The sequence below is a fragment of the Mustela erminea genome, chromosome 7 (genome assembly GCF_009829155.1).
Source record: "Mustela erminea isolate mMusErm1 chromosome 7, mMusErm1.Pri, whole genome shotgun sequence".
NCBI classification, from domain to species: Eukaryota; Metazoa; Chordata; class Mammalia; order Carnivora; family Mustelidae; genus Mustela; species Mustela erminea.
Window position 1 is genome coordinate 27,508,190 of NC_045620.1, and position 22,727 is coordinate 27,530,916.

The window sequence follows — 22,727 nt, forward strand, 5'->3', positions numbered from 1 at the left end:
GTTGATGTGCTTCAGGTGGCCAAATAGGACACCAGAACCTATTCCATCAATCATATCGTTGAACAAAGGAACCATCCCTGAAGGTGCCCTATCCATGAATTCCCTGTTATGTGAAGTACTATATTTTCTCTTGTTGTTCAAGCTTGCCCAGCTGTTTTGTTGTTGCTTTTGTTATTGGTTTTGCTTTGTTTAGTAATTGCAGCTGAAGGCATCCTAACAGATTCTGTTCTCTTTCCCATAAATTCTAATGACTATCCTGAGGCAGAAGCTCACTGACATTGATGGGCCAAGAATCCATCCCCAAACTCACCATGTAGCAGGCTTGGAATCCCTTGCCTACACACCCTTGGGCCTTAGGGGTAGGAAGGGGTTAACCACACCTGGACCTAGAGTAAGGAATGTTCCCCAGACAGAGATCAGGAACACCTTCCAGGAAGGTGTTTCCCAAAGGGCCCATAAATGCTGAGAAGGTTCCACACCTACACTGCCCCTTCTTCATAAAGTCCCTCCTGTTGCCCCCCCCCCACACTCCCATCCCCCAGATGCCATATTCATCTTAATGTAGCTCACAGCTGTTTCCACTGGAAGATCTCCCCAAGGTCCAGTTGCAGTTATGCCTTCTCCTCTAGTGGTGCCTCATGGTGCATTTGTAGTCTTCCCTTGCTCTGAGTCTCACCCAGTCTTCACGGCATGCAACCATCCATCTGCCTAACCACCCAGCCATCATTAACTTGTACTTTCTATGGCCATCCACAGGCCTTGGGATGCAAAGGAAGAAGACAAGATTCTCCTCCTCAAGGATGTCGCAGTCTGGGAGAGGAAGCAAGACTCACAGGCATTCATTCAATACACATTTATTAGGACCTTCTCCATGCCAGTTTTCAATGTACAGGAGATGAGTAAGATATTCCTTCTCAAAGAAAGAGGGAGATCCCCCGCTGGGGATACAGAGAAAGAAAGAGCAAATAAGGAAAATGTGTAATGAGGTGCATGCAGAAGCCATCCCCACTGATTGCTCTGATTAGGAAGAAATGACAAGATGCCTTAGACAGTCTTGGCCCCAAGGGGTACACCGGCTGTGTAGATGCGAGGAAACATGACACCATTTCTGCGGTGGGGGGCAGGGTAGGTGCAGTGGATGCCTTTGTGGCCTGATTGAGGCCCCCCTCACCTCACTCTCGGTTTGCAGAGCTCCTGCCTGGGGTCCTGCTTAAATAAGGAAACCTGGATCTTCTGGGAAGGAGAGTAGGAGGAGCCAACACCTGACTTGCAGGGATCTGTGCAGGCAAATGCTAGGAGGTTAGGGCAGAGGAGTTTATTAAGAACCAACATCTGTGGAAGAAAGGGAGGAGAAGGACCAAGCAGCAGGCCCAATGCAGCCTTGGCCAATCTGGCGAGGAAGTCGGGAGCAAGAATTGCCCTTCAGTGTGCCCCAAAAGGGGCCTAAGTGTCTAGGTCTTTAATCCTACATTACTCATCCAGCAGGTGCAGGCTGCCCCAGGGAGGCATGACCTCCGTCAAAACCTCCGACCTTAAAGGGGCTGACTCTGAAGTCTCCTTGTGCCTCAGGCTGAGCCTCAGTTCTGAGAGCCACCATTCTCGGGGCCCCTTCTGCGAGAGGAGTTCCGGGGACACACCACACTAACCAGTACATTTAGGGAGACCTGTTTTGCGGGCTCAGTGTGGCCCAAGCTAAGGTCTAGAGAAACCCCCGGAACAGGCAAGTGGTTTTGCATGTTTCTTTTTTATTATTATTATTATTTTAATGTGAAGATAAATCTCTAAGTTTGAGATGGCCTGAGAAACCTCTGATAGAAAACCGCAATGAACAAGGAAAGCAGGGTGGGTGGGATTCTTGCTCCTCCCTTGCCAAGGTCACTAAGAATGGGCAGAACTTCTTGCATTCACGTGGAAGACTCCACCATTTTTTGTCTCACGGCAAAGGCATGGATCCCGGAAAAGGTGAGAAACTAGGGACAACAGTGTCATTGCCATGACACAGAGATGCTTTCTGGTACACGCCGACCCCTCCAACTTCAGCCATGACCCTTCCTCGCTGGCCCACCGTGCTCAAGACCCATGCTCCAACCTTCCGTCCTTTGTGGCCTTTCAGTCTTTTGAACACACGGACCCTCTTGCCTGAAATACTCCTTCCCTACCCCGACTTCAATCTTAGCTGACACGTTGCTTCCTCATAGAGCCCTGGGTCTCTGCAAACACATTTGCATGGACATGGGCTCTGCCTCCAGGAGGTAGTGATTCCAGAAACAAGCATGGATGGGTGAGCCCGTGAACCCAATCTAATCCCAGCCCTGCCTTTCACTGCTGTGAGACCCTAGGAAAGTCTGGTCTCCTCATTCCTCCTTTTTCCCCTCTGCCAAAAGTCAATACGAACTCCCTCCTGGATCCATTAGGAATGCCTGCAGCCGCAAATAGCAGAAGCCCCAACAAACAGTTACTGAGACAATATCTCGCAAACAAAAAGCCTGAAAGCAGGAAGCACCAGGGTAGGCTTCCTGGCACAGTCATGTGACAAAGGACCTAATTGCTCCCACATTCTCTCTCTCTCCCCTCCTTTCATTCTCCCTCCCCACCTCCTTCTCTGCCCCCCCCCCCAATAGCCACTGTGCCGTTAATTAACCATTTGCCTTTTGTCCAAAAACCTGTTGCCTTGTGATCTGTGGAGCTCCGAGCATCACATTCATGTTCAAAGCTAAAAGAAAGCTTTGAAAGGCAAGACGCCCTGCATGGACCCTGCTCACGTGCCTATCTCTTTTATCTGGAAACAATGTCTTCATGAGAACCCTCCCATCAGCTTCCCCTTACATCCCACTGGGCAGTTAAGGGCTATCTTGCCCTCCCCCCCCCCAGCTGGCAAGAAAAGTGGGAATACCTGTAGGAGGCATCTATCTTCAACCTCCCTAATGGGAGGAAGCCAAGGAGAAGGAATAAGAATGGGCTCCTGGGGGCACCTGGGTGGCTCAGTGGGTTAAAGCTTCTGCCTTTGGCTCAGGTCATGATCCCGGGGTCCTGGGATGGAGCCCCGCATGGCATCTGGCTTTCTGCTCAGCCGGGAACCTGCTTCCCGCTCCCCTCGCCCCTCGCCGCCTTTCTGCCTACTTGTGATCTCTGTCTGTCAAATAAATAAATAAAAATTTTTTAAATAAAATAAAATAATTGTCTCCTGGATAATCAGCCCGCAGTGTCTCCCTTTCTACCTCATAGAATGTTTGTGAAAACTTGACTTTGCTTGGAGCACTCTGAAGGCCACGGCATGTCAGACAACAATCTATCTTTATTATTCATGACCTGTTAAGAGAAATCGATATTGGAAGAGATCAATAATACTTTGCATTTGTTTAACCACAGATTTCTCGAAGGGGAAGAGAAAAGCAAATACTAAGCATCATTCAGGTCCCAGGACCATGGCAATGCCTCACCTGCAAGCCCATCTCCTCCCCGGCACCTCTTCAATCCAGCTGAAACAGCCTCGCCAAATCGCCAAGGATCTCCGCAGCCAGACCTTCAGCTCCTTTTCCTGGCCTTATATTTATAGGAATCCCCTGCAGCATCCGTGATATTTAAGTTGACTAGTTGTCCACTCCCTCCTCCAGAGGATACTGGCTGCTCCTGCACTTGGCGGACTGACTCGGCTCTCATGCCTGCACTCTTCTCTTTCTCCCCTGCTCTCCGATCCCCAGGGTTCTCAAATCTTTGGGTGCATCGGCATCGCTGGGAGCACTTGTTGATGCCCAGAGGGCCGTGTCTCACCCCCATGGTCTGTGATACTGCAGTCTGAGATGAAAACTGAATATCTGTATTTCTGTTTTTATTATTATAATGTTCAATTAGCCAACATATAATACATCATTAGCTTTTGATGTAGTGTCCAACGATTCATAGTTGTGTAGCACACCCAGTGCTAAATATATGTATTTCTAACAAGTTTCAGGTGATATGATGTTGCTGGTCCTGGGATGGCACCTGGAGAACCTTTCACCAGTGTTCAGGTCCTGGCTGTCAGTGTTGGCTGCATGTTGGAATCACCAAGGAAGCCTGAAAATGCTGATGCCTGGATCACATCCCCCAGAGACTGAACTGAACAGTCTGCATTACATCCTGGGCAGTTTATAAACCTTCACAGGTGCTGCCGGTGTGCACCCGAAGTTGTGATCTACTGATTTGGTTACTCCCGGCATACTGACCACTCCTAAATCCTTCTCCCTTTCCTAGACTTGTCCTCGAGTTCCTGTCCAATTAGTCACTCAGAATCTCCACCTGGTTGACACATAGCATCTCAAGCATCTCAAGCCTCAACACATCAAAAGTTGGAAGTCTGGATCTTCCAAACTTGCTTCCAAATATGCTTCCAAATATGCTTCTTCTCTTATCTTGCCCCCTCTCAACAGACAGCAACTATACCTCTCTAGTTGCTTAGTCTATGGAGTTTTCCTTGACTTCTCTCTTCCTGTCTGCTCCCATGTATAATCCTTCAGCATAACCTGCTGGGGTCACTTCTACAACACAGCCCCTAATTCTCCTCTCCACCTGCACTGCTCATACCTGGCCCAGGACTCCATCCTCCCTGGGTGGCCCCCGTTTCATCCTGACCTTCCCTGTGCTTCCACTCTGAGCTCCCCTGCCAATGCACTCTTCACAGAATGGCCAGAATTATCTCGGTAAATCATAAACCAGATCATAGTACACCTCTGTTTAAGGTCCAGCAAAACGTCTCCTCACCCTGGCATGAAATCTCAACTCCTGCTTCCTTCTCAACCTGATCTATTCTACTGTCTCCCTGGCTTAGGGGCTCCAACCATACCAGCCTGCCTTCTCTCCCTTAAACACACCCAGTTCTTGCTTGAATTTGCTCTTCTACTCATGCGGATATCTGTGTTCCTGGGTCTCAGTGTGGCCAGCGATTCTCACCTTCCTAAGTGTCACCTCCCCCCAAATAATAACCCTGCCCCCCCGTTATTCTTTATCACACTCCATACCCTTCTCAGCACTTATGAGTCTGTATTATTAGATTTCTGTATTTACAGGTTCAGTGAATTTCCCACCAGACTGTGAGATTTTTGAGGGCCAGAACTGTGTCTGCCTTGTTCACGACTGGGGCTTCAGTGCCCAGAAGAGGGAGTGAGACATGGTGGGTGTCCAAGACATAGTTGAGGAGGGAGGCGAGAGAGAAATGGGAGAAGGAAGAAAAAGGTCTGGGGATACTCAGAGCCCATGAACTACCCACCACACTGGTCTTGCTTCTGCCCAAAGAGATGGTTCTGCTCACATATTACATCTCAAGTCTCCAGTGTGGAAGTTCAGAACTGCTTCTGTGAGAGAGACAGGGTATCCAAGCAGCAGAAGCAAATGCAAAAATGTTCATAAGTTCCTTGGTAATTGTAGTTTGGTTACTCCTTTAGCACTGGCGTGCGCACAGACCCAATCCCCAAGTGGATGTCCGTAAATGTTTCGTGAATGATTTGAATGGCATTTACCCAAAGGAATTCTAAGATAGTCTTGTCTCAGTTTCCCCATTAAAGGGGACAAGCATTTTCAATGCCTCCTTCTGTGGAGCTGCTGCCAACCTACAGACTCCTTCCTAGAAGAGAAGGCTGGCAGCCATCTCAGCTTGATGGGGGTTACCAGCTGCCCTTGCCGCATCCACAGCCCTCAGTTTCCCAGGCGACCCCAGTGGACCAGCCTGTCCCAGCAACCGGAGCATATGCTCAGTTATAAGCACTCTGCAGGAGGATGTCTAACGAATTGCCTTTGCTAGCACGTAGCTAATCCCCCAGGGGGCTTCCTCTAATTAAAACCAAAACTGAAATTCTAACTGTGCCAACGCGTATGCACATGGTGCCACTTAAAAGGGACAGATTTACAAGGTGTTAACAATTCCAGGGACAGCCCTGCTCTAACATCAGGTGCTACAAATCATCAAAATTGGAACCAAATGAGTCACTGGGGCTCAAGATACAACATTCAATGAGGGCTGCTGGGCAGTTCTAAGAAATTTATGAGGATTATTTGAAACACACTAAACAATGTTCCTGCCACAGGGCCCTTGCACTTATAATGTATACTTAAAGATTATGGCCTTTAATCCGTTGCATTTTTATCCTGACACTCGAATTGTCTCATCTTTGGCCACTAAGAAACACTTTAAATTGGCTCTGGAGTCCTTTGGACATCTCTGCACTAGTCTTTATATCTAGTAACATTTCTATGTAGTATGACAAAGTATTCCAGGCTTTTCTTACCCTAGATTCCAACTCTTTCTCCAAAGAGTCCTGGATTCTTTTAATAGCATGATCTGGATGCTAAGGATGCTCATTGTTAGTGGGCTGGTCTTTATTTCTAGGCCTTATTAGTGGACAGACCTAGAACATAGTATGTAAAATAATGCATGAGTACTTTTGATTTGAGCTCGGAACTGAGGTTATCTTCTTTCCAACATATGTGTATCTTTGCTGTCACCCACAAAATTCTAGTTCTCAGTGCCTAGGGGAATAATAGCAGTAGCCCACAACTAGCCATTTGCTTGATCCTATGCTACACATACAGCAGTCTTAGGTAAATAATGTTAACACTGTCATCATTAACTAGAATCACTAAGAGTAGATTTACAATTTTTTACATAAGCACTCACATTTCCTTCCCCATTTTGAAGTTGACATTATCAGATACAAAAACCAGATACTAAAGCCAATACTATATTCCTTTCTTTCAAGACACATCCGGCTTTATTTCTGCAAATATCATTAATGCTCACCAATAGTCCTTTTTTTTTTTACATCTCTCTATTCATTTTTGTTGTCCCAAACTTATTTTCTAATAGATTCTTCAGGAAAGGCTCATGGAAACAATGTTGTCAGAGTTCCTACATGTTTGTATTTGGAAGTTGGTTTTGATAGATACAAAAACTTCGGTCATTTTCTTGCCTCCAGTATCCTAAATTCATTGTACTGTTTTCCTCTACTGTAAAGTAGTGCATTCAAAAAAAAAAAATCTGATGACAATACAATGTTCTTCCTTTATGTAAAGGCTCTTTTTGTCTAGACACCCTTTATTTAAAGTAATTTTACTGGGATTTGTCTTGGTCGGTCAAGGTCAATATTGTCAGGCATGTGGTGTTCGCTTTCAATACATAATTTCAAATTTGTTTTTTGCTTCAAGAAGGATTTCTTGAGTTGTGGTTTTTAGTGTTTATTCTGTTTGGTTTTTTTCCTTTCATTTTTCTCTTTTAGGTATTCCTGTTATCCATGGCATGTATCTTCTTGGCCTACCAACCAATATCTGTCACTTTCTTTTGAGGTGGTTTTTATTTATTTATTTATTTAGTTTATTTTTTAAAAAAAGATTTTATTCGTTTATTTGACAGAGAGACAGAGATCACAAGCAGGCAGAGAGGTAGGCAGAGAGAAAGGGGGGAAGCAGGCTCCCTGGCAAGCAGAGAGCCCTATGTAGGGCTCAATCCCAGGACACTGAGATCATTACCTGAGCGGAAGGCAGAAGCTTAACCCACTAAGCCACCCAGGCGCCCCCCACTTTTTTTTTTAATGTTTGTCTTCAATTCTATTTGATTGTTTAAGAACTTTCTCCAATTACACTTTCCCTTTCTCTTAAAGTATTATTTATTGTGTTGATTTACTCTGCCCTTGTTTATTTTAATAGTGTTCTTTTTATTTCTAAATATAATTTCCTAGTTTTTCTTCAAGTCTTTTAGCTCAGTTAGAAAGAGTACATTGTAGTTCTAATCTACTTTATGAAGGCTTTCAGTATCTGTAGGGATATTATTGTCCATATTCTTTTGTTTTTCCAATAACTTAGTATGGTATTTGACTTTAATATTTCTCTGAGTCTCAATTTTATGTTAAGTTAGTCTAAAGTGGGGCCTTAGAATGCTCGCACTGTTTGGGGGAGCTTTTCTAAGTTCTTAGAGCTTCCTTTTTTGCTATTTTTATGCAATGTCCCAAATACAGGGTTTGCTTTCTGACATACTCAGGTTCTCATCCCCTCCCCCACTCGAGTCAAGGTCATTCTCCTCATCTGTATCCCTCAATCCTGCTCAGTTTTCAATACCTGTTTACTTTGGGGTTTCTCCTACTTTCAATCTGCCAGACACAGGTTGCTTTCCTCAGCTTACTCTAGCACAGTCTTGAGAGTCCACAGGTTTTGTGGTGGTGATGGTTTCCTCACTGTATGCTTATACTTGAAGTTGAAGGGAACTTTGTTACTTGGTTTTGTTACAAATGTTATCTATGGATTTTGATTTGCTATCCACCTATCTGTTCTGTTTTTGGCTAGGAAGATCCAAACACTAGGCATCTATCATTGTTTCCATCTTTCCAGAATTTTCTGGGACATTTTAAATTTAGATTTTTAATTTAATTTTTAATGTAGATCAAATTCAACCTGAGTTTTTAATGTGAGGCTATAAGGTAGACATCAGAAACAGAGGTCAGTACTAGTAGATTACTACTCTTTGTGGTGGGGTTAATGTTTTTGAACACAGAATTTTAAGTATTTTCAAGTAGCTGTCAACATTTAACAATAGTTAAGATTTTAAATATAAGACCAGATTTCTGGCTTCTCTGGAAAACCTGGAAGTTTGAGGGGCACCTAGGTGGTTCAGTTGGTTAAACTCCTGCCTTCTACTCAGGTCATGATCCCAGGGTCCTGGTATTGAGCCCCACATCAGGCTCCCTGTTCAGTGGGGAGCCTGCTTCTTCCTCTCCCTCTGCCTGCTTGTGCTCTCTTTCTCTAAAATAAAATAAAATAAAAATAAATAAAAATTTAAAAAAAAAAACCTGGAAGTTCTGGATACAATGGGCCTACATTTCAACATGGTGATGCTGGGCTGGACCACAGAGTGGGGACCCCATTCAGAGGGTGTATGTGGTCTCTAGTGGGCCACAGACCCATTCCATTCAGCTTTGCTTTACATTATCTGCTTTGCCCTATAATCTTTTGAGTTTGCAACCCCTGAACTTATGGGGACTCTGGGTATATGGGTATATCAACTCCCTAACAACAAAGTACCACAAACTGGGTGGCCAGCTTAGAACAATAGATATTTGTGGCCTCAAAGTTCTGAAAAGCAAGGCATCAGGAGGGTCATGCTCCCTCTGAAGTTTTCGGGGAAAGATCTGTTCCCATTTTCTCTTTTGGATTATGGTAGTTACCTGGCTTGTGGTAGCAAATTCCAGTCTTCACACAGTATTCTGCCCATGTGCATGTCCAGGTCCAAATTGTCCCCTTACATGGTCACATTGCATTAGGGCCCACCCTTCTCCAGTACCAACTCATCCTAACCTGACTATACCCACAACAATCCTATTTGCAGATAAGATCACCTCCTGAAATACTTAGGATTATACTTCAACATAGGATTTCGCAGGGTGGGTGGGAGATAATAGGGGATGGAGGTAGAGATACAATTCAAGCCACAACACTGGGTTTCTCCAGTTTTTTGTTTGGAGAGAATCCATCCTTTGAGGCCCTAGGAAAAAAACTCAAACCCAAGCCCCTACCTCTCCAAGTATCTGCAGAAGAAACACATTCCCATGGTGGTAACATTGAATTTCTTCAAGGCAGTTTTAGGGTCCTTCATCAGCCTGTTGTTAAACCACATGGAGAGAAATCTCCAAATGAGACTGGTAAGGGAGGAAGAGCAGGCAGACTTGAGCAGCCCCCTTTCCCAAAGAAATCTGAGCCCACACCAGCCCACAAAACAAATTAATCTCACTTTACTTACTTTCCTTAAATACAGACACTGGCCCCTTGAGTCAAACCCAGAAAGGGACGGGATCCAGTCAAGGTCCCACAGAGAGATGGGGAAAGCTGGACCCTCCTGGATCCAATTCACAGTCCAGAGATATCACATAATTTGAATCAGCTTCAAAGTATGAATTCTAGAAGGGAGCTGTGGCAGGCACATTCCTAGATGGACGCATGACCTTGGCGAGGTTTGTTTCAAACAATTCCCTCTCTCCCAAGTTGAGTACCCAGCTGAACTGCCTAGACATGCCCTTGACCACAGTGGGATCCAATGCCAAGGTACTGTATCACCATGGTATGGTTTGGGCCAGATCCACCAACATCTGCACTTTTATTGAGTCCATATTTTTCTTTAGATTTCTTTTTCTTTTCTTTATACAAACAAATACCTTAAAATGTATTTGCTTAAGGAAATAGAATTAAAAATAAAACACAAAATAATAAAAAGTCAGACCATAACTCTAAGTCAGAAAGACAGTATCTATCTCTTGTTATAACTAACAGAGACTTGTAAGAATAAATGCTCTAAAAACTAAATAACATTATTATTTTTTTTTTAAAGATTTTATTTATTTATTTGTCAGAGAGAGGGCGAGAGCGAGCACAGGCAGACAGAGTGGAAGGCAGAGTCAGAGGGAGAGGGAGAAGCAGGCTCCCTGCGGAGCAAGGAGCCCGATGTGGAACTCGATCCCAGGACGCTGGGATCATGACCTGAGCCGAAGGCAGCTGCTTAACCAACTGAGCCACCCAGGCATCCCACTAAATAACATTATTAAACTCTTGCCTACCTGAAAAACTCAGACCCGAGTTTGTTCTTTGTTAAAAGAAGATTAGCAAGTGTTGGAGAGGTGTTGAAGAGTACTAGTGCCTAACTGAGAATTTCTCCTCAAAGTTATTGGTATTGATGAAGAATTAGAAGGGGAATAGCACTCTCCCTGAGTGATTCAGTGCTTTTCAGAGTCCTTTCTGAGTCCTGCCTAGAGCACCTTGGGTCCACCCATGGTGCTCCATCCACACTTGAGGAAACACTGACACCATGGGGAAAGACTTAGAAGAATTATTGGTTGTCCTGTACTGGTCAGCAGTTGGTGCATAACAGCCAACCCAAAGCTCAGTGGCTTGAAACATTCCTTATTGTAGCTCATGTGTCTGTGGTTCAGCTGGGACTCTGCTCGTTTGGGCTGGGCTTGACCATGTGGCTGTGGGCTGGTTGGGACTTTGCTCAAGGCTGGGCCTGGCCTGGGCACATTAGCTGGGGCAGCGCAGCCCCCGTTTCCCACTTTCCCCCTGTGGGAGCCCAGAAGCATTCTCATCATGACAGCAAAAGGACAAGGCAGCAGATGGAAGCATGAGACGCTTCATAAAGCCAAGGTATACTGTCATTTCTGCCTCATTTTATTAACCAAAACAAGTCACCTGGCTGAGTGCAGCATTACCTCTTTTGTGGGAGTAACTGCAAAGGACACAGATGCAGAGAGATAAAGAACTGGGACCAGTAATGCACTCTCCCACAGTAAAGCAATTGCTTGCATTATTTTACAAATTTCTCCATTTGAAAGACAATGACATTGGACTATATTAGCTTTTCAGCTCTTTCGCCCCTCTTTATTTTACTTCTACAAGGTCTAAATTGTGAAAGATTTTTATGTCTGTAGTAAACTGCATTTATTAAGGTATAATTTCTTTTAGGCTTTTTGAAATAGTACTGTGGACATCTGGGACATCAATTTTGAAAACACTGGATTAAATACCCTTTAAGTATTAACATTCCACATATTCAAGAGTCTATAAATTTATTGAACAGTTATTCTAAGAGTCTATGCTTTTAAAATAGTCAAGATGTTAGTATTTTTGTTGTATACTTCTAGGATTTGGCAACTGGCCAAAGAAACTACATTTTTAAAGAATCTGTGTTTATTCTTCTATTCTTCTATTATTATTCTCTGGATTTGCTTCTAGGATCCAAAGACTATATATGCTAATACATCTTGGGATATTAACTGAAGGATTTTCCCCTGCATTATCATACTCACTGTCCTATTTCCTCATATAAGATAGAGTGTTTTAGTGAATGTTCTGGTGCACTTAAAAAGAATGTGTATTATGCTGTTGTTGGGTAGAGTATTCTGTAAATGTCAATTAAATGCAGTTGTTTGATGGTGCTGTTTAGTTCTGTCTTCTTGCTAACTTTGTCTGCTTATTCTATTGATTCATGAGAGAAGAATATTCAACAATAATTGTGAATTTCTCTATTTCACCTTTCAGTTCTGTCAATTTTCACTTCCTATATATATGTATATATTTTAGAGATTTATTTATTTATTTGAGAGAGCACAAATGGGAGGGGCAGGGAAAGGGATAGAGAATCTCAAGCAGAGTGTGCTGAGCATGAAGCCAGACATCAGGCTCCAGACTCCAGATCTCAAGACCCTGAGATCACAACCTGAACCAAAACCATGAGTTAGATGCTTAACAGACTGCACCAGTGCTTCTCACTTCCTATATTATAAAGTTCTTCCTTCTCAGTGCATACACATTAGGATTGTTTTGTCTTCTTAGTAAATAGGCCTATTTATTATTATTTAATGTTTCTCTTTCTCCCTAGTGATTTGCTTTATTCTGAAGTTCACCTTGATATAATACATAGTCACTCCAGCTTTCTTGTGATTATTGTTGGCATAGTATATCATTTTTCATCCTTTCAAATTTAACTGGACCCTCTCACCATATTTAAAGTGAGTTACTGGGGCACCTGGGTGGCTCAGTGGCTTAAAGCCTCTGCCTTCGGCTCAGGTGGGGGCTCTCTGCTCAGCAGGAAGCCTGCTTCCCCCTCTCTCTGCCTGCCTTCTGCTCTGCCTACTTGTGATCTCTCTCTCTCTCTCTCTGTCAAATAAATAAATGAGTTCTTTGAAAAAAAAAATAAACTGAGTTACTTGTAGACGTCATATAATTGGGTCATGTTTGGGTGTTTATCTATTCTGGCCATCTTTGATTTTTTATTGGTATGTTTAGACCATTTACATTTAGTGTACTTATTGATAGGTTTTTGGACTCACATCTACTATTTTATTGTTTGTTTTTTTTGTTTCCTCTATTTTTCATTCCATTTCTTCCTTTTCTATTTTTTGGGTTATTTGAATGTTTTCAGTATGCCATTTTAACTTATCTATTATGTTTCTTTTATGTCTCTTTGGTGATTTTTAGTGGTTCTTTTATTGATTGCAACATACCTACTTGACTTGTCACCATCTATTTAGAGCCAATATTTTATCACGTCAAGTGTAATATAGATAGTTTTCCATTTTTATGTCTGTTTACCCTCCTTCTTTTATGTTACAGTTGAGTTGTACTTCTCATCTACATACACTGAAATTTCTAACAGACAATGATTGGCAAATTTTCACTATTACATGTCTGTATATTTTAAAGAGCTTAAGAGAAAAAGAACTACTTCATTATTTTTACCCAGATATTTACCATTTATGACCCATTATTACCATTTATGTTGCTCTTTGTTCCTGATCTTTTAAATTGCCTTCTGTTTGAAGAACTTCCTTTAGCAATTCTCTTAGAGCAGTTTTATGGCTATGAATTCTCTGTTGTTGTTGTTGTTTTCACCTAAGAATGTCTTTATTTCACTTCCATTCCTGAAGGATATTTTCACTGGGTATAGAAATCTGCACTGACAGTTCTGTTCTATCAATACCTTAACTATATTGTTCCATTTCCTTCTCACCCCATGGCTTCTGTTGTAAAATCTGTAGTCAGACTGTGGGGAAGAAGTATTATAAGGAGTATCAGTTAAGAAAAATAGTGTGTTATTTTTCTGGATTTTGTATTGCTTGTGGCCTTTATCATCTTTTAAAATTTGTGACTTGTTTTCATTTTTTTCTCTCATTCTAAAGAAGTATACACAATCCTACCTAAATGTACATTCATAATTTTCTCTTCTTTTTCTTTTTTTTTAATTTAAGATTTTATTTATTTATTTGACAGACAGAGATCACAAGTAGGCAGAGAGGCAGGCAGAGAGAGAGGAAGGGAAGCAGGCTTCCTGCTGAGCAGATAGCCTGATGAGGGGCTTGATCCCAGGACCCTGGGACCATGACCTGAGCCAAAGGCTGAGGCTTTAACCCACTGAGCCACCCAGGTGCCCCTTACCTTCTTTTTCTTAAGAAGGGTCACCCAAAATGATATAAGTTTTAGACCTCACCTAAACTGGATTGAACCCTGCTTCCACACTCCTCCTGCACCCTTCATCCCTTCAAGGATGTGTCAGGGTCAAAAAAAGGCAGGAGTTGGCTGAGTCTTGGGCAGATCTCTCCTTCTTATCACAGTACAGGAAAATTCTTCAGCAGGTGCTTAGAGAGATGGGTTACCTCTCATCGATTCCCATAGGTCAGAGAATCAAGCTGAATCAGATACCTGAAGATGGCACAAGTGAAGCATCAAAAGCTAACAGTCCTGGCTAAAAATGAGAATAAAGAGGGCATAGCAGGGGCAGAGAGCATGGCTGTAGTACTAGGTGCTCCCTCCCATGCTGGGATTACAGAAGCCCCTCCAGGATTTAGACAAACCCAACAGGGAAGAACATTAAACTGAGATCTCAATCTCAGCCTCTTCCTCTTCCTCCTCTCTCACGTTTGCCCAGCCATCTAAGTGTTCCTGCAATTTTGTCCCATGACAGGCCAAGCACACCCCAGCCTGGCCCCAGGGCCTTTGCACTTCCCATTCCCTCACCAAGAAGGACTTTTCTTCCCTCACTTCCTCATGTCTTTCAGGTCTCTGCATAAAGTCTGCCTTGTCAGAACATGTTCTCTGACCAACTGGTATAAAATAACACTCCTTCTCCATTACTACCTATCCCTACCCCTACTTGATTTTTCTTCAGAGCACTTACCACCACTTTGGACATTCTATCATATATTTATTTGTTAATTTGTTTTTCATCTGTGTCTTCCATTAGAATACAAATTAACCTCCATAGTAGCAGAGACTTTTATCTGACATGTCATGATTATATTCCTACCACCTAAAAAAAAAAAAAAGAAAAAGAAAAAGAAAGAAGAGAAAATACTTGATACATAGAGGCTCTTGATAGACATTTATTGAATGAATTAACTAATCAATTAAGTGTCTGCTAGTTGTAGGAATGGAAGTTGATAAATTTAAGTTTGTGTGAAGAAAGTTATATAAAGTTATATTTATATAAATATAACTTATGTTTATATTTTTAATATATATTTATATAAATATAACTTATATATTTAAAATATATTCATATTCCAGTAAATATAAAGTTATATTTTACTGGAATTTGTACCTGGCTTATCTATGTTTAGTGCTAAGATAGTCTGGCTTTTTAAGAGTCTTGCTGTGTGTAAGATTCTATAATCTGACCTGTATTTGTTTATAAATTTCTATAATACTCTGATTCTCTGTGTCTACATCAAGGATCTTGGAAATCCTGGCCTTGGTGGCTCTGGACAGCTCACCCTGAAATATAAAGCCAGATCTTAATGACTGCAAGATGCACAGGATAAGCTGAGGGCACGCAGCCTGATTTCACACAGCAGCTCCAGCTTGGAGGGATAATTGGATAGATTATCACCAGGAAATTGTTTACAGGACAAGCAAGCTCCAGACACAGCCATCACCACCCCCAGCTCCTGCTGGTTTTTATTTCACATAAGTGGTTTTCTGAGCAGAGAAAAGGGTAGAATCCTGCCTAGTTTGGTGGGTTTATGTAGCTCCAGGGACAAGAAAGGGGCACCCACAGAGGTCAAGGATAACCAGGCCATCACAGGAGGGGAAAAGGGGCTGAGACATTGGGTGGCCTATAAAGCAGTTGGATGGTTCTGTTGCGGGATTAGCACACTCATATGCTCACAGGGATCAGACAGGTAACCTAAATAAGCAAAGACAGCCAGATGGGGGCCTAGACAGACAGGACCTCCATATCCCTTCTCAAAAGGGCAACTCTGACCAGTTTTTGTCCAACAGGCATGCTAGTGTAGCCAGATTTTCTGATTTCTCATTAAAAGCCAGAAATCCAAATTTGTATTGGAAATCTCCTAATTTTAAATGTTAGCAACAGAATCAAAAAATTTTAAAGCACTTTTTCCTAGTTAATATTTCCACGTAACAAGCCACTCCAAATTTCGTGACATAAAGCAACCATTTTATTATGTCTGTAGATTCTTTGTGTCAGACATCTGGACAGAGCATAGTGGGGATAGCTTACTCTGTTCCACAGTGTCCAGGGCTTCATCTGGGAAGACTCACATGGCTGGGGCTAGACTCATCTGGTGGCTTCTCCACTCACATATCTGGTGCTTGGGCTGGGATGATTCAGAGGCTGGGCTCAGCTGGTATTGTCCACTGGAGCGCCTACACATGTCTTCTCCATGTGGCCTGGGCTTCTCCCATTGAGTGGCTGGTTCTGAGTATCCAGAGAGGGAGCACTGCAAATCCAGACAGGGAGCACTACTGCAGAACCAGGCAGAAGGGATCCAGCCTCTAGTTCCATAATGTCACTTCTACCATACTCTAAGGTGCAAAGCAGCCACAGACCCACCCAGATTCAAGGAGCAGGATACACAGACCCTACCTTTACATGGGAGGAGAGTCAAAGAGTTTTCAGCCATTTGTAAAAGCACTATGCACTGTGTGGCCATGCCAGATGGGTCTGCAGGCTGGATTTGACCAGCACATTGCTAGCAGCGTCTTCAAAGGAAGACATAGATGAAGATCCAGCTCACATAGTAAGGTAAAGACTAGAAGTGATGTGCTCAGAGCACAGAGCCAAGAGCAGAGGGACATTTGCCTGGATGGGCTTTCCTTGGAGCACACAGTCTCATGGGACTGCTGGTCCAGGTCCCAATTCATGCACCATCACAGAGCCTGCTCATGGCCATCCTCTCCCTTGTCTACAGGGTCAGGCCCATCCCAAGCTACAGGCTAACCTAGAACACATCCTCAGCATGGTCAAGGCATCTGCTTCCTCACTGACCCCAGGCCTCAACCATTTGCCCTTCCTCTTCCTTTCTAGAAGGTCTTTCTTTAAGTCCTTGGACCCAGAAGGCTGATCCTACACTTTTTCTAGGCAATATGACATAAAGGCCTCTGGTGGGCCCAAATGCTCCAAGGGGGAAATATCTTCCTTTCTGGTCACCCTCTGAAAAGTCATCCCTTGGGAACTGCACAGAAATGGGTATGCATTAGAGAAGCAAACATGGACTTGTTGCCAAGCACCATACACTTGGCCTCTTCACAGCCATTGTTTTTATTTATTTAAGAGAAGGGGCACAGAGAGAGAGAGAGGAAATCTCAGATTTCCTGCTGAGCATGGAGCCTGATGCTGGGCTCCATCTCACAACCCTGATGACCTGAGATGAAATCAAGAATTGGGTGCTTAACTAACCGAGCCACCCAGTCACCCCTTCTTTACATATATTATTTCATGTAATACTCACAATGACCTTGCAAAGCCACTGCTCCCATTTAAGAGATGAGCAAACTGAGTTTCATAGAGACTACACAACTTGCCCAGAGTCACTTACGCAAGTCAGTGGGTTCACACCAGGTGGAGCCATGGGATTGACTTGGAAGCAAAGGAGTGTGGGGCAAGAGAAGACCAGACTTCTTAGAGTGGAGGAGGTGGGTTAGAGACAAAGGGGTGGGCCAGGTAGGACCAGACTTTGGAAAGCCTTGGGAGCCCCACCAAGAAATCTCAACTTGATGAGTTGGGCAGTAGGGAGCCATTGAGGGTTCTTGAGTTGAGGAGTGACTATAGTAATTAAGGCCAGTGATGACGCACTGTCCTGTCTGTAATTCCTTACAGAGTCTTTTATTTTGCAGATCTTCTTTTCCATGAATTTCCTCATTTGATTCCCACCCACGTGGTTAGTCTCTCTTTTTGCCAAATAAGCAAAGTAAGAATTTCTGAAATTACAATATGCCAAAAGTACCAGCAGCAAAGCCAAACTGGAATGCAGGCCACCCCAGTCAGTGGGGTAGTGAGGGACTGCCTGATACAGTGAACAGTTGCCATTCTGGCCCCCTAGCCTCACTCCAACTTATCCATCTTTTCTTTATGGGTTCTCTCCCACTTGCCTCTGATTCCAAGAGATTCTAGTGGGCTGTCAGTTACATGGTCCTCTGGGGGTGAGAAAAAGTCCAGGATGGCCAGAGTACTTCTCAGGGATTAACATGGAAAGACAGTCTGTGTTTTCTCAAAGGTTGCCAATGGTGGGGCTCATGTAAGCCCAGAGCCTCTGGCAACCGGCTTTACTGGTACATGGGGAATTCCCACTTGAGAATGGGAGAATGAAGCCAGCAGAGAAGACAGCGGGGCTGAGAGGCAGAGGGAGAGAGGTTGCTCCTGGGGCACCAGTGAGAGCCCCCAGACTCAGTGATGCCTCGACCCCCAATTGGGAGAACCACTCTGATTTTCTCTTCTGTCACTTGCACCCGAAGGGGCTCTGACACACAAATTTAGGGGTAAGAAAGACTTGGGTTCTCTTTCTCTGTTTCTTCACCTGTAAAATGGGAATAATCAAAATACCAAATTTAGGGCACCTGGGTGGCTCAGTGGGTTAAGCCACTGCCTTCGGCTCAGGTCATGATCTCAGGGTCCTGGGATCAAGTCCCGCATCGGGCTCTCTGCTCAGCAGGGAGCCTGCTTCCCTTCCTCTCTCTCTGCCTGCCTCTCTGTCTACTTGTGATCTCTGTCTGTCAAATAAACAAATAAAATCTTAAAAAAATATACCAAATTTACAATTTCTGGAGAGTTAAATATACTTCATAAACTGCAAGAGAACAAAAAACAAAAAAAGAAAAGAAAAAAGAGACAAGAGGACAAGGTAAAGTTATGAAGAAAAGGAATACAAATTCCTGCCATCTGTAAATGATGTACTTCTCCTCTTAGAAATTTCAAACTCTGGACATAAGAGAATACTAAGACAGTTCAGTGAAGTTGCTGGATAGATGATCAAGATTCACAAATCCATAGGGTCTCAAAATACCATCAGTGACAAATTTTATTTATTTTTTAAAAGATTTTATTTATTTATTTATCAGAGAGAGAGCACACAAGCAGGGGAAGTGGCAGAAAGAGGGAGAAGCAGGTTCCCTGCTGAGCAGGAACCACCCCACCCCCCAACAATGCAGGGCTCGATCCCAGGACTCTGGTATCATCACCTGAGCCGAAGGCAGATGCTTAACTAACAGCCATCCAGGTGTACCAATGAAAAATTTTAAAATATATATATTTTAAAAGACCTCATTCACTCTAGCCACAAAATCTCTAAGATTATCAGGAATAAATCTAACAGGAGATGTACAAAAACTCTATGGAGAAACTTGAAAATCTGTAGTGAAGGACATACATGATGGCCTATATACATGCTGACATGTACCAGATTCAGGGATGGGAAGCTCAGAGGAATGAATATGGCAATTCTTTCCCCAATTTAACTTATAAGTGTAATGCAATTTTAGTTAAAATCCCAACAGGGTTTTTCCCTAAACTTGACAATTTGGTGGCAAAATCCATGTTGGGGAATAAAAGACCAGAAATACTAAGCCTAAAAAAGAAGAACTTGTCCTATAAGACATCAAGACCCACTCACTCTAAGGTTGTAGTAATGAAACCATAAAACATAAAATACAGAGTCGTTGAATGTCTTTCTGAATTAGCAAACAATCCAAATCGGACAGTATTTTAAGATACGGAGGCTAATTCCAAAATGACAGATTGAACAGTGTTTCTTTTGTTGTTGTTCCCAAAGCTCTCTCTCCCTACAAGATGATCATACTTCCTGTGCCATTGACATCAGGCCTAGCCACATGACTTCCCTTGGCCAATACGATGTGATCTTGAATGCCGTCATGCCACTTCTGAGCAGAAGCTTTGAAAGCCATCCCATATTTCCAATGTGGGTATTTCCCTCTTACACCAAAGCGGCATAACCCAAATAGGGTCACTGGGTCCCAGAAGGAAGACATGTGGCCAGAGCTGCAGCCAATCCTGGATGTAGGATGGGGGAGAAAGAGACTTTTATTGTCATAAGTCAGAGAGATTTGTGGTTGGTTGTTATCGCAGCATAATGTAGAGATGCTGACTAATACAGGAATATAACCTAGTGGGTTGACAAAATACTGCAATTTTTATCCATTGTCAGAGTATAAATGGCCAATTTTTGTAATTAGGACACTGATGCTTTACATTGGTTTCTCAGTGTTCTGCTAAACAGGAACATTCCTCAAATTATTCACAAAAAGGTATATATTGAAAAGTATTTTTAAAAACAAGTTTGGGGAAATGCTGCAGGCCAACTGTCTTCCCAGAAGAGAGCCATCCTTCATATTAGCATATTAAAGACTGGAAAATCCTGCAGGAAAGAAAACTCTCCTAACCCAGTGTTTCCCCAAATCTTTTGGTGATAGAACTCTTAGTCTGACTATTAATGTATCATGAGAGTTTGGGATAAGGTTTTTCTCAAAACAATTTTCTCTATTTGCTGTTATGTATTTAACACGAGGTGCTTTGTATGCATTATATCATGAACATCTCTTAACCTCTGTGAGAGAGTCACAATTATTCCCATTTTATGGCTGACAAAACAAAGGCTTGAAGAGATAAACTGACTTGTTCAGAGAAAACACAGTAAAAATAATAGGGAAGCCAAGGTTTGAATTCAAGTCTGGCAACAAGACTGAGCTCTCAACCCACCTGATCTTCTCTTGCCTCCAAAATCACCTCCTAGCTTCAGAAGCTAAAGCTGAAGGGCCATTAACAGTTTTGATACCTACCCAATCCAATTCAATTCTTCATTTTACTCCTGACCACACCTCCTCTTGCTCTATGTACCTCCTTCCTGACTATTCCTTTCTCACGCAGGGTCTTCCTTCCTGCTACCATCCTTATGTGTCTTCTCCATTCTTAAGCTGTCTTTAAGGTTTAGCTCATGACCCCTCCTCCAAGAAGCCTTCCTTGACTACTTCTCTCCACGATGAATTCTCTCTGACTTTATATGAATAGGTGATGAAACAGAACATTTCCTTGGGTTGGAACTTCTCAGCCACCCCCTCAGACCTACTGAATCAAAAACTTTGGGGATAAGACCCAGCCATCTGGCCATCCAAGTAAGATTGCTGATTCACTTCAAAGTTTGAAAACCACTGGTCTAAGCCGACCACATTGGGTTTTTTCCTTTCTGACAGACAATTAGCTTAGGAAAAGACACTGGACAAAATTCTGGACAGAGCTGTGAGGGGATCTATATGGATGGGATTTCTAGGAACTACCCTCATTCTTAATAAGAAACATAGGATGAAAGATTGTACCCATTAACATGCTTTCGATTTTAAGCAATAGAAAATTCAGTTAAAGGGGCTTAAATGAAAGTTTTATTCTTCCCACTTTCAAAAATTCTAGAGGTAGGTGGGGGCTAGCCCACCTTGGTTTGATGGCTCAGCAATGTGTGTTATTCTCTTGGCGTTTCCCTCTGAACACAGAATGGCTGCCACAGAGCAAGTGTCATATTGCATTCACACAGAAGGAAGAAGTGGGGAAGGCCGTTGAAGCAATAGATGTCCCTCTTATCAGGAAAGTGGAGGCTTCCATGTATGTCTCATTGGCTAGAACTGGCCACATGGATCCCCCTGGCAGCAAGGGAGGCTGGGAAAGTAGGTGTTTGGTATTTCCAAGCTCTATAATGAAGTCTTGTTGGGGACGAGCAAATCCACGTTGTCTTCTCACTGAGTTCTCAGGAGTTCTAGCTTCCTGGTAGGAAGCGTTACCAGCTTCTTTCTCAGTAGTTAGGGGATGAATAAAATGGTTCAGGGTCAGCTCACCAATGAAGTGAGGCTCCCCCACAGTTGGTATGGGTTTTTCCAACATGCCTTTCCCCTTCTCTTAACTTTGCTGTCTTCTTGCTTTTTATAGAATCATTCCCACTGGAATAACTGAGGGAGAGGCCTTTAGAATGTTCCAAAAGATGAGAAAGGGTAGAGCCATTTAGTTTCAGAGAGGGAGACTGGTCTGTCACTGCCATGCTGCCATTTCCATGCTGTGGGACCTTGGACACATCGTTCCACCTCTCTGAGCCTCAGTTTCCATATCTGTGAAATGGAGCTAGTGAAAGCCCTTACTTCTCCCTGTGGAGGTTATGAGATGAAATGAGATCAACCACATAAAGCAACAAGCTCAGTGCTTAGTCCTAAGTTAGGTTCTTGGTGAACTGATACCTGTTATGGTCATTATGAGTGACTAACAATGACTACCAATAAAGACCTGTTATAGCCATTATTCTAGCACATGCCTGTTATGGAGTAGAGGAGGTTGCTGTTGAGACATCAGCATGGGAAATTAGTGGACAGTTTTCTTATTACTCCTCTGTAGACAAAGTGCCAAACTAAATTCTCATTAGCATGTCAGTCATTTGCACGTCAGGGAGCGTCCTAGAAGCCTGGAAGTAATACCCTTGGGGGGTGGCAGAGAAATGCCTTCCCCACCTTTATCAGAAGCTCAAGCCTAATGGGGGGAGGGGAGGTCAATGGCTGTCCTCCCTTTCAGGACGGAGGTGGCCAGCATTCCGAGCTGCCCTCCGCACTTCCTGACATTTGTGGTTTAATCAAGCCCCATTAATCCCTCCCAGTTTCAAAGCCCGGCACAGGAACCACAAACTCCCACAGCCTCTGACGGGAATCGTGTGGCTAAAGCCAAGGGGAACTCTTTGAAAGGTAATTAGTGTCCTTTGAATCCAGGGCCCTTTGATTTTGCTTCCTGGCTTTAAACGGTCACAGGAGATTTTGCAGTGTGGGGGAAAACAAAAAGGCAGCAGCAAGAGACCCTTGATGCCCGATCTTCTGCTCTCTCTGGAGTCCCCATCCCGCCAGCGGTCTCAAAGAGGACGCTTGAGGACATGGTCAAGGGTGGCAGA